This window comes from Humulus lupulus, chromosome 5 (genome assembly GCF_963169125.1).
Source record: "Humulus lupulus chromosome 5, drHumLupu1.1, whole genome shotgun sequence".
NCBI classification, from domain to species: domain Eukaryota; kingdom Viridiplantae; phylum Streptophyta; class Magnoliopsida; order Rosales; family Cannabaceae; genus Humulus; species Humulus lupulus.
In genome coordinates this window covers 187,155,309-187,170,477 of record NC_084797.1, presented here as the reverse complement: position 1 = coordinate 187,170,477, position 15,169 = coordinate 187,155,309, and positions in this window count along the sequence as shown.

The window sequence follows — 15,169 nt, the reverse complement described above, 5'->3', positions numbered from 1 at the left end:
TATTTTACGAATAGGGTGATCAAACCTGAAACTTCACCACCTTTGCATTCAAAAAATTTCCTTTTCAAAAACCCTAATTTCCCTCTTCCTTCTCCAAAGTCTTCTAAAAACCCCCCATCGCCTTTCAGACTTTCGGAAGCTTTCAAGGAGATTCTTGTGGACATATCAACATCTTCTTTGGACGAGCATATAATCTGTAAGTATTTCCTCACCTAGTTTGAATTTTTTCAATTCTTTATTTTCTAGTGAGTCATTTACTTTGAAAAATGCCCTTTTCTCAATATTGTTTAGGCTATGTATGTTTTGGGTGTAGAAGCTGAAGGGGATTTAGGTTTAATCCTATGTTACTTAAAGGTTATGATTCCTTAGGTGGTTTTGCATTAAACTGCTTTCAAAAGGAAAGTAGTGGGTCTGACGGATCTGACACGCAAATCTTGAAGTATTTGGAAATTTTAAGAAATTGAGGCGCATGGCCTAGGACCACGCGTTGAGGCTAGGCAAAGCTTAGCTCGTATAATTTGTCAAATCTCAAAAGAAAACCACTTAAACCTTTGATCTTCCGTACCTCTACAACCATAGCTAGAAACCATCTTAGGCCGCCTACTAATAGGCCGCTTTGTCGTTAGGAGATCTGAATCATGGCACCCACAAAGAAAGCTTCCATGAGCTCCTCTGTTCAGAACCAAGATAAAGGCAAGCAGATCTCCTCTGATTCTCCCAGCCCTCACTTTGGTGCTGTGGTGGAGAGAGAGATTGTAGCCGACCCCAACACATTATTTGAGGCCGAGCATATAATCTCTTGGATAACGACTTAGGGGAAAGTGAACAAGATCATGCAGAGTCACAGGATTGAGATGGGAGTTAATGGTCTTGTCGCCTGACCTGCACTGGAGGGAGAACGGAGCTATGCCCCCTCCAAGATGACTACGGGGCTTGGAGTGATGAGCAGTTGAAGGCCAATGCCTTTCTCCCGTTGGACCAATAATTCGTAGAATTTTTGAACTACATGAAACTGGCTCCATTCCAACTCCCCCAAAATTCATATAAACTTTACATGTGGTTAAAGTATTTGTTTATGAGGCATGAGTTGGGGGTCCCCACTCTAGCAGACATTCAGTACTTCTTCTGCATCAAGGCCAGTCCCGACCAGAAGGGGCTAGGTGATGGATTTTACTACCTCAGTTGTTTCCCAAACTCTGCCTATGTCATCGACCTCCCTAGCCACCCAAATGACTATAAATATTTATTCTTTATGTTGAATGGGTTCAAGAATTGTGACCATCAATACTTCAACCGTCCTCGTAAGTCTTCTATCTTTGTGACTTCAGCACGTGAACTTTTATCACTTGTGCATTATATATATATATTTTTGTTTAAATATTCTGATGGAATTCGCTCTTTGTGCAACTATATTCGTATTGACAGAGCAATCTATGACCCTCAGGGGTAGTATGAGACCCTGTCTAGTCTTCCTCCCGAGGAGAAAGACTTTCGTTAGATTGTGAACGATGCCACCATGGTGGCTTGCAAGCTGATCAACAAGGGCCAGATGTTAGCTCTGAGGACTCGAGCTCCTCTTCCTGTCATCCCCAAGCTCCCCCTTTCTCAAGAGGCCCTGCCAGACAACGAGGATGCCGAGGAGGAATACAACGTGGCATCGTTGGTGCGTAAAAGGCGAGCTCCTGAAGATAATCAGGGGCCTGATCCTAAGCAAGTTGCGTCTGGGGCAGCAGCCGGCTCCTCCTGCCAAGGTAACCCAACCCTTACATAGAGTTAGATTGGGCTGCTGCCAGTTATAGGCTAATTCGATTCAACCCTAACCAGCTCATTAGTCGTCACCCTACTGACCCGGACCTAAACACAACCCTCCTCCAATGCATGGATCATTTGGTGGTATGCTATGATCATAGCTATCCTAAAGAAACCATCATAGTTGACAGCACTTTACATTTTAGATCCACCATTTTTAGGAGTATGGAACAAACCTTAGGTCCTGGGTTTCCCTGCTTCAGGGCGCTTATGCCCCTAGTTTTAGGTAGTACGTAGATGAGTCCAGCCTTGAGGAAGGACCTGAACCCCCTAGGATCTAGGAGGTCATAGCTTTAGATTCTCCTCTACCTCCGTTAATCCCAGAGTTAGAGGTTGTGCCTAGCCTACTCAATACCCCCGAGTTGATCGTAATAGATTCCTCCCTAGCCCTGAGAGTAGGATTATTGCTCTTTTTCTTGGGTATAATATATATTTTTTGAAATAATTACTTCTATAAACTGAATCATTTGCTCACTCTCTTTTAGGTGAAGAGATGGAACTTCTAGGAGCTCCAGATTTAAGGGGTGCTTTTAACGCTGGCAAGACCAGAGATGGCCCCTTGGTGAAAAGGCCTAGGGTGACCAAGAAAATAGCTCTGAAGACGGGTGGTACCACCAAATCCCCGGCTAAGGACAAGGATGCCAGCATTGCTCGGGAGCATCACCAAAGAGAACTTCCCCCAGCTCCGGTGACAATGGTTATTGTCAAACAAGCTTCTTCTCGTCCTCCTCGACACATACCTGTTGGGCTTTTATGCCCTAATTAAAACCCAATTTCTTTGTAATCTCATTTATTATCAATAAAAGAATAGAAATCATTTTTTGACTTAGTCAATCACTTTGCTCACATGTTTTATTTTCATGATTATTTGTTTAATATAAACTTCTATTAAATCTTGAGCATATAGCTAATCGTATTTATAGTGACGTAATCACAGTAGAATATAAATATGATTATATGTTCAAAATATGTTAGTCCTAAGATTAGTCAATGCACATGATTTACACTGACTTGCCAATCTACGATATGATCTACTTACACATTACAGTGTTATGTTCTTTCTAGAGCATTAGCAAAGTAGATAAGATCGGATGTATTTGTTACATCGGACTGGAAAGATATTGATAGTTGATAAGATAAGTAAACATACCGTTATTATCTATTCTAGTCATATCATATAGTTGACCATAGGTCAATTCAATCTCAATTCTTAGTGGTTTGTATTCTAACTGAGTGTATTATTTGAGTTCTTTGACTTGTTCGTTACCAGCTTACCCTATGGACTAGCCCATACTTACATCTTAGGAACTCGGTAGTATAATTGAGTGGGAGTGTTTATCATAGATATGAACATCTATAGCTTCTGATGAAGAAGTGAAATGATGGTTTCCTTTTAGTTTGGTTCAAGGTGTTAAATGATAGAGATCTCATTTCAATAATTAAACTGGTTTACTGAAATATCATTTACAAGGAACTAAGTGTTTTAAGGATAAAATACAATGAGGGGTAAAACAGTATTCTAGTCCTATCTCACTGTAGACCGTCTATAGAGGATTGAGTGACAATTATGGTTGTAAGAATGGATAATTAATAGCGTATCTATATTTGTTATAGAGCGTTCTATGAATTCAAGAGTGCAATTCCGAGTCTATAGTGGAGTCACGAGGAATTAATAATTTAGTAAATTTATTTGTTAGATTTATGATAACTTATTGGAGTTTGATTTCTTAGGCTCATAGTTCCCATTGTACCTTGGATAAAATCATCTAGATAGTCTTAATTAATTGATTTAATTATCAATTAGAATTATCAAAGTTGACCAGGTCAATTTTGGATAGTTTCACAGAGTTATGTATTTTTGAAAAGAAAAGAGAAATTAGGGCACATTTATTAATTAGGATAAATTGGTATCTAAATTAATAAATAAGTTTTAATCAAGGTTCAAATTATAAATAATTAATTTTATAAACTATTTAAATAAATATTTAATTAATTAAATCAATAGAAAATAATACAGGCTTTGATTTTAAGTCCAATGGGCTTATAATCAAATGGGAAATTTCACCGGCCTAAAGCCCATGATAATTTTGACCTAGGGCTATTAATTGGCTATTATTTTATTGATTTTTTAAATAAATTAAATGGCCTAATTGAGTATATAAAATGAGTGCTTAGAGAGATGTCAAAAGTTTAGATTTCTGAGACGACAGACAAGTTTAATCACTGGTTTTCTGATAGTTTTTGATTCTCTCTAAACACAAGTCTTTTTCTAAGCCTCCTTGTTATTTTTTTCTTCTTCTCTCTCTATCTATCTCATGTGTTAAGAATTTCCCACACTAGTCTAGGTGATTCTAAGGGTACTTTGGAAGACTTTGAAGATAATAGAAGATTGGTTCAGTTTCTTGGTAATACTCTGCGACAGAAAGGATACAAGAGTTAGAGAAATTGAAGGAAAGACTCTTTCATTCCGCTGCGTATATTGTAAGTATTCTTATCTTTGTTTCTCTTTGAATTCAATTTTAGAAACATGTTCTAGGTTATCTCATATTAATTTGTTTAATATTATATCTACATGAAAATAAAGAAAGATCCTATATAAATTTTCCCAACAATACCTCCCTCAAATCCTCAAGTGATCCAAGGTTAGGCTCCTACTGTCTGGATCCCGGTTGAGCCACACGACCTACACAAGATCCCCAAGGCTTTTTGGGGTATTATGCATGAGACAGCAAGCCACATGGTGGGCCATGCCTACAAAGCCAATGCCAGGGATTTGAGGGCTATAGAGGAGCGCAGTCCTGAAGACGTCCCCAAATCTGCTATGGAGATGAACCTTACCGTGAGTCCCTTTCCCTTTCCCTCTCCTAACCTTTTCTTTTTCTTTAGGGTATTTTTAAAAAAAAAATTATTCTTTACTTGCTTCATTCTTCTACTATTTATCTTGGCCCAATATCGAAGTATAGCTCACGTTAAAGCTAGGAAAGAAGAACTCTGAACTACCCCTGAGTGCCGCTTAAGAGAGAGAGCAGGCTGCCAAAGATGCCCTGAATTCTTCTTAGGAGGGCGAGCGGTCTGCAAAGGACCCCTTGTTCGCCTCTCAGGCTTAATTAGTGGACGCGAGTCGTCGCGCAGATCAATTTTAGGCTGAAATTGAAAAACTCAAGAAGAAGTTGATCGAGGCCGAGGCTAAGGCCAAGGAGGAAACTGCAATATCCTCATCTCAAATGGAAGAGATGCTTTACCGTTGCTAGGCCTTCAACCAGGACGCGAACTTCTCTTTCACCCGGCCTGATCTGTGGGATTCGTCTCTTGCTAGGTTCAAGATTTAGTTCTCATAGGAACCTTCGGAGACTGGCAAAGCTTTCAGAGCTTCAGAGGGGCATGGTGAGGAGGTGACCTCACTGGAGCGTACTGATGGAGCTCAATGATTTTATTTCACCCTCTGTATTATTATTATTTCTAATTTCTGTAGCTTTCAGGCTTAGTTCGATGTTTTTTCTCCTCGAGATGGCAATATACTTTTGAATATACACCTAACTTGTGATCTATTTGTGTTTCCCTCAGTTTATTATTTTCTCATATTTATGAATCCTTAGACTCTTATACATTCAAAATTTTATGGATTTACTTTTAGATCGAGAAAGATTTTAACGACATCTTAGTTGTATCCAAGATTTTATTTGCTTATTTGCATCATACCTGTTGAGAATCAGGCCTCGAACCTGGTAATGTCCAGGGTTTTAATAAACATAATAGCATTATACCTGTTAGAAATCAGGCAACCTGGTTATGTCCAAGGTTTTAGTTATTTCTTAAACTTAGTTTGCGTTATGTTTATTGAAAACTCGAGCTTTAAAATACCGTTGAATAATCAATTTCTCCAAACTCCCAAGTTTTTAATCCTTATCTGAGTAAGCTGAACTTTTTCCGAAAGTTTTGTCGGTTATGTGTCCCCCAAGTAACCAGAACTTATATACGTTCTTGGTTGCTTTTACAACGTGAGCTCGTAATAATAAAACAAATAAGTGGTTATTCAATAATTCAATTGTTGTTGAATTGAAATGACTTTTATAAATAAGGCTTACATAAATGGTAACACTATTGATAATACTTTTTTAGATGAAGAGCACTCCAGGTCCGTGGGACTATTTCCCCACTTAGCCGGGCTAGCTTAAAAGTTCCTTCGCGCAGGACCTCTATGATCTGATACGGTCCTTCCCAGTTCAAGCCTAACACACCATCCTTGGGATCTTTATTCGCCAAAACAACCCTTCTGAGAACTAGATCGCCTAATTCGAGTCCGCGCCCCTTCACCTTTGAATTCAAATAACGAGTGATCTTTTGTTGATAATGGGCGAGCTGTAACTGTGATGCCTCTCGTTTTTCTTCGATCAGATCGAGGGATGCACTAAGTAGCTCATTGTTATGACCTTGATTAAATGTCATCTGTCTGTGAGAAGCCACCATTGCCTCAATTAGAAACATGGCCTCGCTTTCGAAGGTTAGGGAAAATGGGGTATGTCCCGTGGAGGTTCTATGCGAGGTTCAGTGGGCCAGAGTACTTGTGGGAGCTGCTCGGGCCATAATCCTTTGGCTTCATCCAACCTTTTCTTCAGGCTTGCCTTCAGGGTCTTATTTATAGCCTCGACTTGCCTATTGGCTTGTGGGTCTGCTACAGAAGAGAAACTTTTAGTTATGCCATATTTTTCACAAAAGCTTGTGAAGAGATCACTATCGAACTGCGTTCCGTTGTCTGACACGATTTTTTTAGGGAGTCCAAATCGACATACGATATTCTTCACAACGAAATCCAGGACTCTCTTTGAGGTGATGGTTGCCAAAGGTTCAGCCTCTACCCACTTCATGAAATAATCGATTTCCACTACTGCATACCAAACCCCTCCTTTTCCCATGGGTATGGAACGTATCAAGTCAATTCCCCATGCTACAAATGGCCAAGGGGATGAAATCATTGTTACCTCGACTAGGGCAGCTCGGGGAACTATGGAGAAACACTGGAATTTTTCGCACTTTTGAACATACGAGATTGAGTCCTTTGTTAAAGTGGGAGAAAAATATCCATGTCTCAGTACCTTCAGTGCTAGGTTTTGCCCCCCAGCGTGGTCTCTACAAAACCCTTTGTGTATTTCTTGTAAAAGTATTTTTGCTTCCTTGGGCAGAACACACTGCCGGAGGGGCAATGAATGACCTCGCCGATATAGGATTCCCTAAACTATTACGTACCGTGGAGCTTAATAAAGCAGTTTTCTTGCGTCTTTCCTGTCATCAGATAGCTTTCCATTCGTGAGATATTCCATTACAAAAGTCATCCAGGTCGGTCTTATGTCAATAATTCTGACCTCCACCATTTCTTCCATTACACTTGGGCTTTCCAAGAACTCCACCGAAACTACATTCAATGTTTCGGCCTCTTTGGTGGTAGCAAGTCGAGCCAGAGCACTAGCATTAGAATTCTTCTCGTGGGGTATCTGTTCAACAGAGCTAAACTCAAATTCAGACAACTCACCGTTTACCTTAGCCAGGTAAGCCTCCATCTTGATGCCTCGAGCTTGGTATTCTCCCAATATCTGATTTACCACGAGCTGGGAATCACTATAGCATTGGATGCCGATGTAATGCCCCAAATTCCCTAATAAGGTTTAGGACCTTGATTAGGAGGCCGGGAGGGCCATAATTGATTTATTATGCTATTTAATGATAATATGCATGTTTAGGTGTATTAAATATGCATGTGAACCCATTTGTGATTAATTGGGTGATTTTCATATTTTGGCCATTTCGGGCATTTTTGGCATATATGTGAAATGGGCGTGGTGCTTTGTTATTATCTGGTTATGCCAGGGTTACCCAGCACAAGACGATCCTAGGAGGTAAGCTAGTGGGAAAGTCACAACGGGATTTAAGCTTGACTTGGAGTAAGTCAAGGGGTATTTAGAGCATTACCGGGTTATTGTGTAATGGGAATTAACATTTGGTGATAAATTGGGAGTTAGTAAGACCAGGGGGAAATTCTGGAAGTTTTGACTATAATGTCCCCGGGGGTGTTTTCGAGACCCCGAGCATTAGGTTTTATTGGAAGCTACTTAAGCTTGAAGTAACCTTTTAAGAAAATAAAAAGAACGTTCTGTACGTTCTCTCTCCCTAAAGTTCCCTTTTCGTTCCCGATCGCATTTTCGAAGGTATCTTGAGTTCTAGGACTCAGAATCGAGCGAGGATCGAGGCATAGCAATCCTAAGGAGAATTAGAAGCTTATTAGCCGGAGGATTTAGTTGGAAACAACTCAATCGGAGGTAATTCAAGTTTAAGTTTTAAGTTTTTAAAAGTTTTTAAGCTTGAATTGGGCTTTGTGAATCGTTGAGTTTTTAGGTTGTTTGAACCTCAGGTTTTGGACCATTGGGGAGTTTGGGAACTTTGATTTAATGATTTGGGAATGTTTATACATGTTTTTGGGAGATTTTAAAAGGTTAAAACGAAGAAAAATGGCTGCCCCGAAGTTGGGCCACGGCCCTGTTCTTGGGCGCCGCGGCCCTTGCTCGAAGAAGCAGGTGCCAGAATTTGGCCTTGCTGGGCGCCGCGGCCCTTGATGGAGGGCGCCGTGGCCCTTGATGGAGGGCGCCGCGGCCCTTGCCTCAGAGAACCCTGGGGGCCACGGCCCAAGGTGCTAGGGCCGCAGCCCTTGCCCTGTTTTCACCCCGTTTGCTCGTTTTGACCCCGGAAACATGGTTTTAGGCCTCGGGATCATTCCTACTACCCAGATTAGTGAGGATTGATGTCTTGGAGGCTAAGTTTTAGTTCAAGGGTTGGTTTTAGAACTTGAACTCATTGGATCACCATTTTTGGTTGTGACTAGGTTAACACTAGAGGCTTGGATCAGGATCGTGCTTGTGGCTCATTTGTTGGTAACCTGTGCTTGGACCAAAGGTAAGAAAACTGCACCCCATATGTGACATGCATGGTTATTATTGATGCATGTTGAATGTTTAAATGTAAACATTGATAGCATAATGAATACTTGGCAATCTTGCCCATTTGCATATGATTATTGTTGAGGCATGCTGGATGATTAAATGTGATGCATATGATGCACGAGAAACATGTGATTAGGGCATGCCATGAATGATGAGTATGAGATGGTCAGAGCTTGAGTCTCTGAGTTTGTGCATGATCATAATTATGCTAGCAACTGTTTAGTAAGCATGCTGAATGCCCTATTCTTGGATAATTGGCATATGATACGCATTGATAGCATTGCTTACCTGTGCATGGTACTGACTAATTAGTCAGAATGGTCTTAGCGTGTATCACGCAAGCCATCAAAGATGAGCTCTATTTGACTATCAGCATTGAATGACTCAAAGAGCATTAATGCCAGACCGACCCCGAGGGTCGATGAATGAAATAAGCGCTTGGAGGCTAGTGGCTTACTCAGCAGCCACTCTCCCATTTGAATTAGTGACGTGCTTGTCAGTCACTCAGTATGGTTTACCAGAACCTATTGAAGGTTAGAGGCTTACCCAACAGCCACCCTTCCATTTGAATCAATGACGTGCTTGTCAGTCACTCAGTGTGGTTTACCAGAACCTATTGAAGGTTAGAGGCTTACCCAACAGCCAGCCTTCCACTTGAATTAGTGACTTGCTTGCCACTCAGTGTGGTTTACCAGAACCTATCGAAGGTTAGAGGCTTACCCACCAGCCACCCTTCCACTTGAGTTAGTGACTCGCTTGTCGGTCACTCAGCATGGTTTATCAGAACCTCAAGTGTTGCGATACTCAGTTGATGAATATTATAAGCGCTTGAAGGCTAGTTGCTTACCTAGCAGCCACTCTTCCATTTGGTTAGTGACTTGTTTGGCAGTCACTCATCTGATTAGGATTGACTTGATAGTCCTCCAATCAGAAGGCCAGGATTTCTTATCCTGGATACCTCAGCATCTGTTTGAATACATTTGCATGCTGAATAGAGCTATGAAGGCTAGGCATGCCAGATATGATTTGAAATCATGATATGACTGTTTATGAGCATATGAGTTTTCTTGCTGGGCTTCCGCTCACGGGTGCTTTGTGGTGCAGGTAAAGGAAAAAGGAAAGCTGGACCATCCTTGAGTTGGAGAGCTTAGGTGATGACGTGTACATATGCAGCTGCTCGACCAATACTTGGGCGAGGTTTGAAAGTGGAACTAGGGCTGAACCCTGTTTTTGCCGCCTAGATCGGCTTGATGTAAATAGTCTTTTGTAATGAACTCTGAAATTATATTTTTGGGATCCCAATGTATACAGTAAACGTTCTAGTGAAACGTTTTATCTTAACCAAAGTTTTTAACCCCTAAACCGCTAATCATACTTAGCTACACGTTTATGGCCAAACGGCTCGATTAGCGAGTTTAGCACTGTTTGCAATGTGCACTGTAGCGGTCCCTGGAGATGGGGTGTTACAGCCGATATCCTTCAGGTGAGATTAAGATTATCCCAGCTCCCGATCCATTCTTGTTGAAGATTTTCCATAAATCCTGCACTGGCTCCCTTATCATCTCGTCCTGAAAACCAGTGCACTCAACCAAAAAATCAACAATGGCTTGACTCTTGATTACTGTTCATGGATTGTATAATATCTCCAACTGGCTAAGTTCAATGGCCCATTTTAATAGACGTCCCGAAGTTTTTGGCTTTTGCAATACCTGCCTTAAATGTTGGTCAGTTAAGACATTAATAGAATGGGACTGGAAATGTGGCCTGAGCTTTCTAGAAGCCAAAATGAGATAGAATGCCAGCTTCTCTATCAGTGGGTAGCGTGATTAATCTCCGAGAAGCCTCTTACTTACTTAATATACGGTTTTCTGCGCTCGATTTGCTTCTCGAACTAACACGTCGCTGACTGCATTCTCTGTCATAGCCAGGTAAAGAAACAAACCCTCTCCGGATGTCAGTTTTGATAGTACGGGGGGTTCAGCTAGATGCGTTTGCAAATCGTGAAATTCCTATTCACATTCTTCGGTCCACTCAAATTTCTTGTTTCCCCTGAGAAAGTTGTAGAATTGTAGACACTTTTCAGAGGATTTTGAAATGAAGCGGTTTAGAGCTGCCACATTTCCAGTTAGGCTTTGAACTTCCTTACGCGACCTGGGTGAAGGAATTTCTAGTAACGACCTTATTTTTTCTAGATTCGCCTCTATCCCCCTTGTGTTGACTATGAAACCCAGAAACTTTCCAGATGTCACCCCGAAAGTGCATTTCTTGGGATTCAGCTTCATATCGTACTTTCTCAAGATGCCAAAACATTCTTCCAGGTCAAATACATGGTTATTGATAGTCTTTGATTTGACGAGTATATCATTAACATACACCTCCATGTTTCTCCCGATCTGGTTAGCAAACATCTTGTCGACCAACCGTTGGTATCTAGCCCTGACGTTATTCAGTCTGAATGGCATAACTTTGTAGAAATATACGTTATGCTCCATCATGAAATTGGTATGCTCTTGATCTGCAGGGTTCATCGTGATCTGCTTATATCCAAAATACACGTCCATGAAATACATGAGCTCATGAACTGTCGTGGCGTCTACCAACTCATCAATTCTTGGTAGTGGGAAACAGTCATTGGGACAAGCCTTTTTGAGGTCGGAGAAATCGATACAGGTTCTCCACTTCCCATTTGGCTTCAGGACAAGCACATGGTTAGCAACCCAGATCAGATATTTTGCTTCCCTGATAAACCCGCATTTCAGTAGGCGAGCTACTTCTTCTTTTAATGCTTCAGGTCGTATTGTCCCCAAAAGACTCCATTTTTTGGACTTTGCAGGCACGTTCTTGTCAAAGTTTAAGGTATGCATTATAATACTCAGACTGATTCCCACCATATCCTCGTGCGTGCGACCAGGAGAAAACATCCAGGTTCTTCTGTAAAAACTCGACCAGCTCCTTCTTCCTTTTGTCTTCAAGATTTTTCCCAATTTTTACAACCCTTGAAGGTTCTTTTGGGTCGATGTTTACTTCTTCGAGCTCTTCTATTGCTTGAAGGTCAGACATGTCTTCGCCTACCCATGGATGTCGTTATGTTGGGCGACCTCACCATTTTCTTCTTGAGGTTCTTCCGTCCCACGGGTGACTTCCATTTCCTGGGACTCCTTACCTCCCTCACTTATGACCATCGCCTGCTGCTCGAGTTGTGATTTTACCTTCATAGAAATTCTATAACATTCTCTAGCAGCAAGCTGGTCTCCTCTTACTGTGCAAATCCTCGAGGTTGAGGGAATTTCATTGCAAGGTGTCGGATTGAAGTGACAGTTTCAAATGCCATCAGTGCAAGTAAGCCCAAAATTGCATTATATGCGGTTGGACAATTGATTACCATGAACTCGAGTATTTTGGAGACAATTCGTGAATCTTCTCCCAATGTCACCACTAGTCCGATTGATCATATGGCCGCTGCTCCTTCACCTGAAAACTCGTACAGAGTCATTGAGGTCGCCTTCAAATCGGATATGGACAATCCCATGTTTTCCAGGGTGTACATGAAAAGTAAATTTATGGAACTTCCGATATCCACCAGTATTCCGTACCCTTTGGTTAGCGAGTTGCACGGTTACCACCAGCGGACCATTGTGTGGGAATTGGGCATAGCTAGCATCCTCTTCTATGAAAATGATTGGTTATTTTTCCAACCACTGTTGCTTTGATAACTGCTGCTTTGGGACAAACTCCACACCATTATGAGCCTTCAACTCATTAATATACTTCTTTTGGGCCCCGCTGCTCGTGCCTGCCAAATGAGGTCATTTGACAATAGTGGTTATATCTCCTCCTACTATATTAGGAGGATCAATCTAATTCGTCTGAGCTCCAGGTTGACCTATCGGAGCTTCTAGAACTGACTAAGGATTTTGCCCGACAAGTTGATTGGGTACTATCTGATTTCGGGCGTACTGGGCCAACGGTCCAGCTCAAATGAGAGTCTCAATTTCATCCTGCAGCTGCCAGGAATCATCAGTGTTATGACTGATGTAATTGTGGAATTGGCAAAACTTGGAAGGATCTCTCTTTGCCATCTCGTGCCTTAAGGCTCTGGATTTTTCCATGGGAGGCTATTAGAATTAGCCAGAAAATTATGCTCTTGGGTGTCTGTTAGGTCATTATAGGTGGTGTAAATGGGCTTGAATTTCTCCACAGACTTGTTCTTCTTTGTCCCGTTCTGTTGCCCTCACCATTCCCCTTCCTCTTGTTATTTCCCCATTGGTTATTCTGGGTAACAGCTTGATTCGTAGGTCCAACATTCATCACCGCTCCAATGGGTTGGACATGGGCCTGGCTGGTTCCTGCGACAGAAGCTCGTGCCTCCTCCAAGTTTATCCACTAGAGCTCAGGTTAGAAATTCATCTATGCTTTTAACTCATTTTCTTTGGAGTTCTTGCCATAGGTCTCCTCCCACCAGGATTCCCGTTCTCATTGCCATGAGCTTGGAGCTGTCTCAACGTCCCTAGCTCACGCATCAACTTTGGAAAATATGCTCAGGTATGCTTTTAGTGTCTCACTAGGTTATTGCTTTACATTGGCCAATGAACTGGGTTCAACACGAGCTTCCTGTGAAGCTCGAAATTCTCTTTTAAACTCGAAGGAAAATTTCTTCCACGAGCTTATCGAATGCCTCTTGTATTATTTAAACCACTACCTGGCAGGTCCAACCAGAGTTACAGGGAACAAGATACATCTAAGATCTAGCCCGACATTGTGGGCCATCATCATGGTGTTAAACATCCTGAGGTGATCAGACAGATCTGTGTTTCCATCAAATATCGGCATGTGCGACATCCTAAAGCCAATAGGATGTGTTGTCGCTGCAATGTTTGGAGAAAAAGGTTCAAGGTCCTCTTCTGAGTTGCAATCGTCCTTTCCCTTCCCAGATAAGAGTCTTTCCATTTGATCTTCCATCAAAGCTAGACTTTCATGGGTTTGGTCCCTACATTAGTTGGGGGCTATTCAATAGCTCCCATCCTATTATACACGTTTCATGGGTTGGTGTCCCTCCAAGTTTGAGCTTGGTTAGGTGGGACATTCCCATTGTCATGTACAATGGACGGACCTCCCTTAAGCAAAGTATAGCTAACATCCTCATTCTGAGCTGGATACCATCTTTGTGAGTTCAAATGATCGTGCAGGTCGGGTTATGGATCATATCGAGGACTTTGTGCTAAACTCAAGAGATTTCTTTGGTCGCTCTTAGACCTGCCTCCACGCTTGCTCTCCATCCAGTAACATTTGTTTGCGAAACTTATGGCTCGCGGGTGAGATCGAGGACCTGGATTGGTAGCACGTGTCCCTGGGGTGCAAGTATATACAGATGGGGGAGGATTTCTCCTACTGTTCCCACAACCTGAAGCATCTCATTGAGGGCGAGGTTGTGTTGGATGTCTTACCGGTGATGGAGGATGCCTTATTGGCGAGGGTATCCTCGTTCCATCAGAATGAACTAAATTAGCCCGCCTCAGTTCTATTCCAACGTCCCTAGTTCTCTGTGCCTGGGGCTCTGATCGTGCATAGGGGGATTCGCTGGAGCATTTTTCCTTCGTGAGCTTGTCCCAACCACTCCTCGCGGGTTGTTAGTGACATTTATGGGAATCTGTGAAGAAGGCACATAGCTGGGGGTCACAGTCCTGACTGATCGACAGACATGCTGATGATGACCCCTGTGATGACCAGTGGGTTGAGCACTCTGGTGGTTTCCCTCTGTAGGCACAGAACTCGGAGTGGTGGTTCTGACAAAATGACTCAGTTTAGACCGGTTATTCTCGTGGGACTTATGAGATTCACTTTGCTTCTTTTCGACATTAACTTCGGCTGCAAGAAGGGGTAACCGATCCAAGACCTCCTCAATCTGCCTGTTTCCCTAGCCAGATGGCTCCTTAACTGGGCATTTTCCATCTCGACGGCATTCAAGTATCCTGGATTAGGATTTGGTGGGAGTGACGCTGAACTTCCAGTGTCGTCCTGACCCACCGGTTGTTTCCCAGGATGTTGTTGAAGATCCGGGCCCCTTTCATTGGTAACAACGGTATGATGGGCCTCCTACCCACTAGGATGCTCCATCTCATTATCATCCATCGATCGAGTGAGCACCATGATAAAAGTCGACTGAAACTTGTGAAGCACTAATTTCCTCTCAATGAAAGCACCAAAATGTTGACGCGATTTTTCGCCAACAATGTATTAGGAAATTAAATAGGTAGATTAGTGCTAGATTATAAACCACAATGAAATAATAAACACTCTCTTGAACACACACAGCTTTTACGTAGTTCAGTGGTTAAAATCCACCTAGTCCACGAGTCAATATTATTACTTTT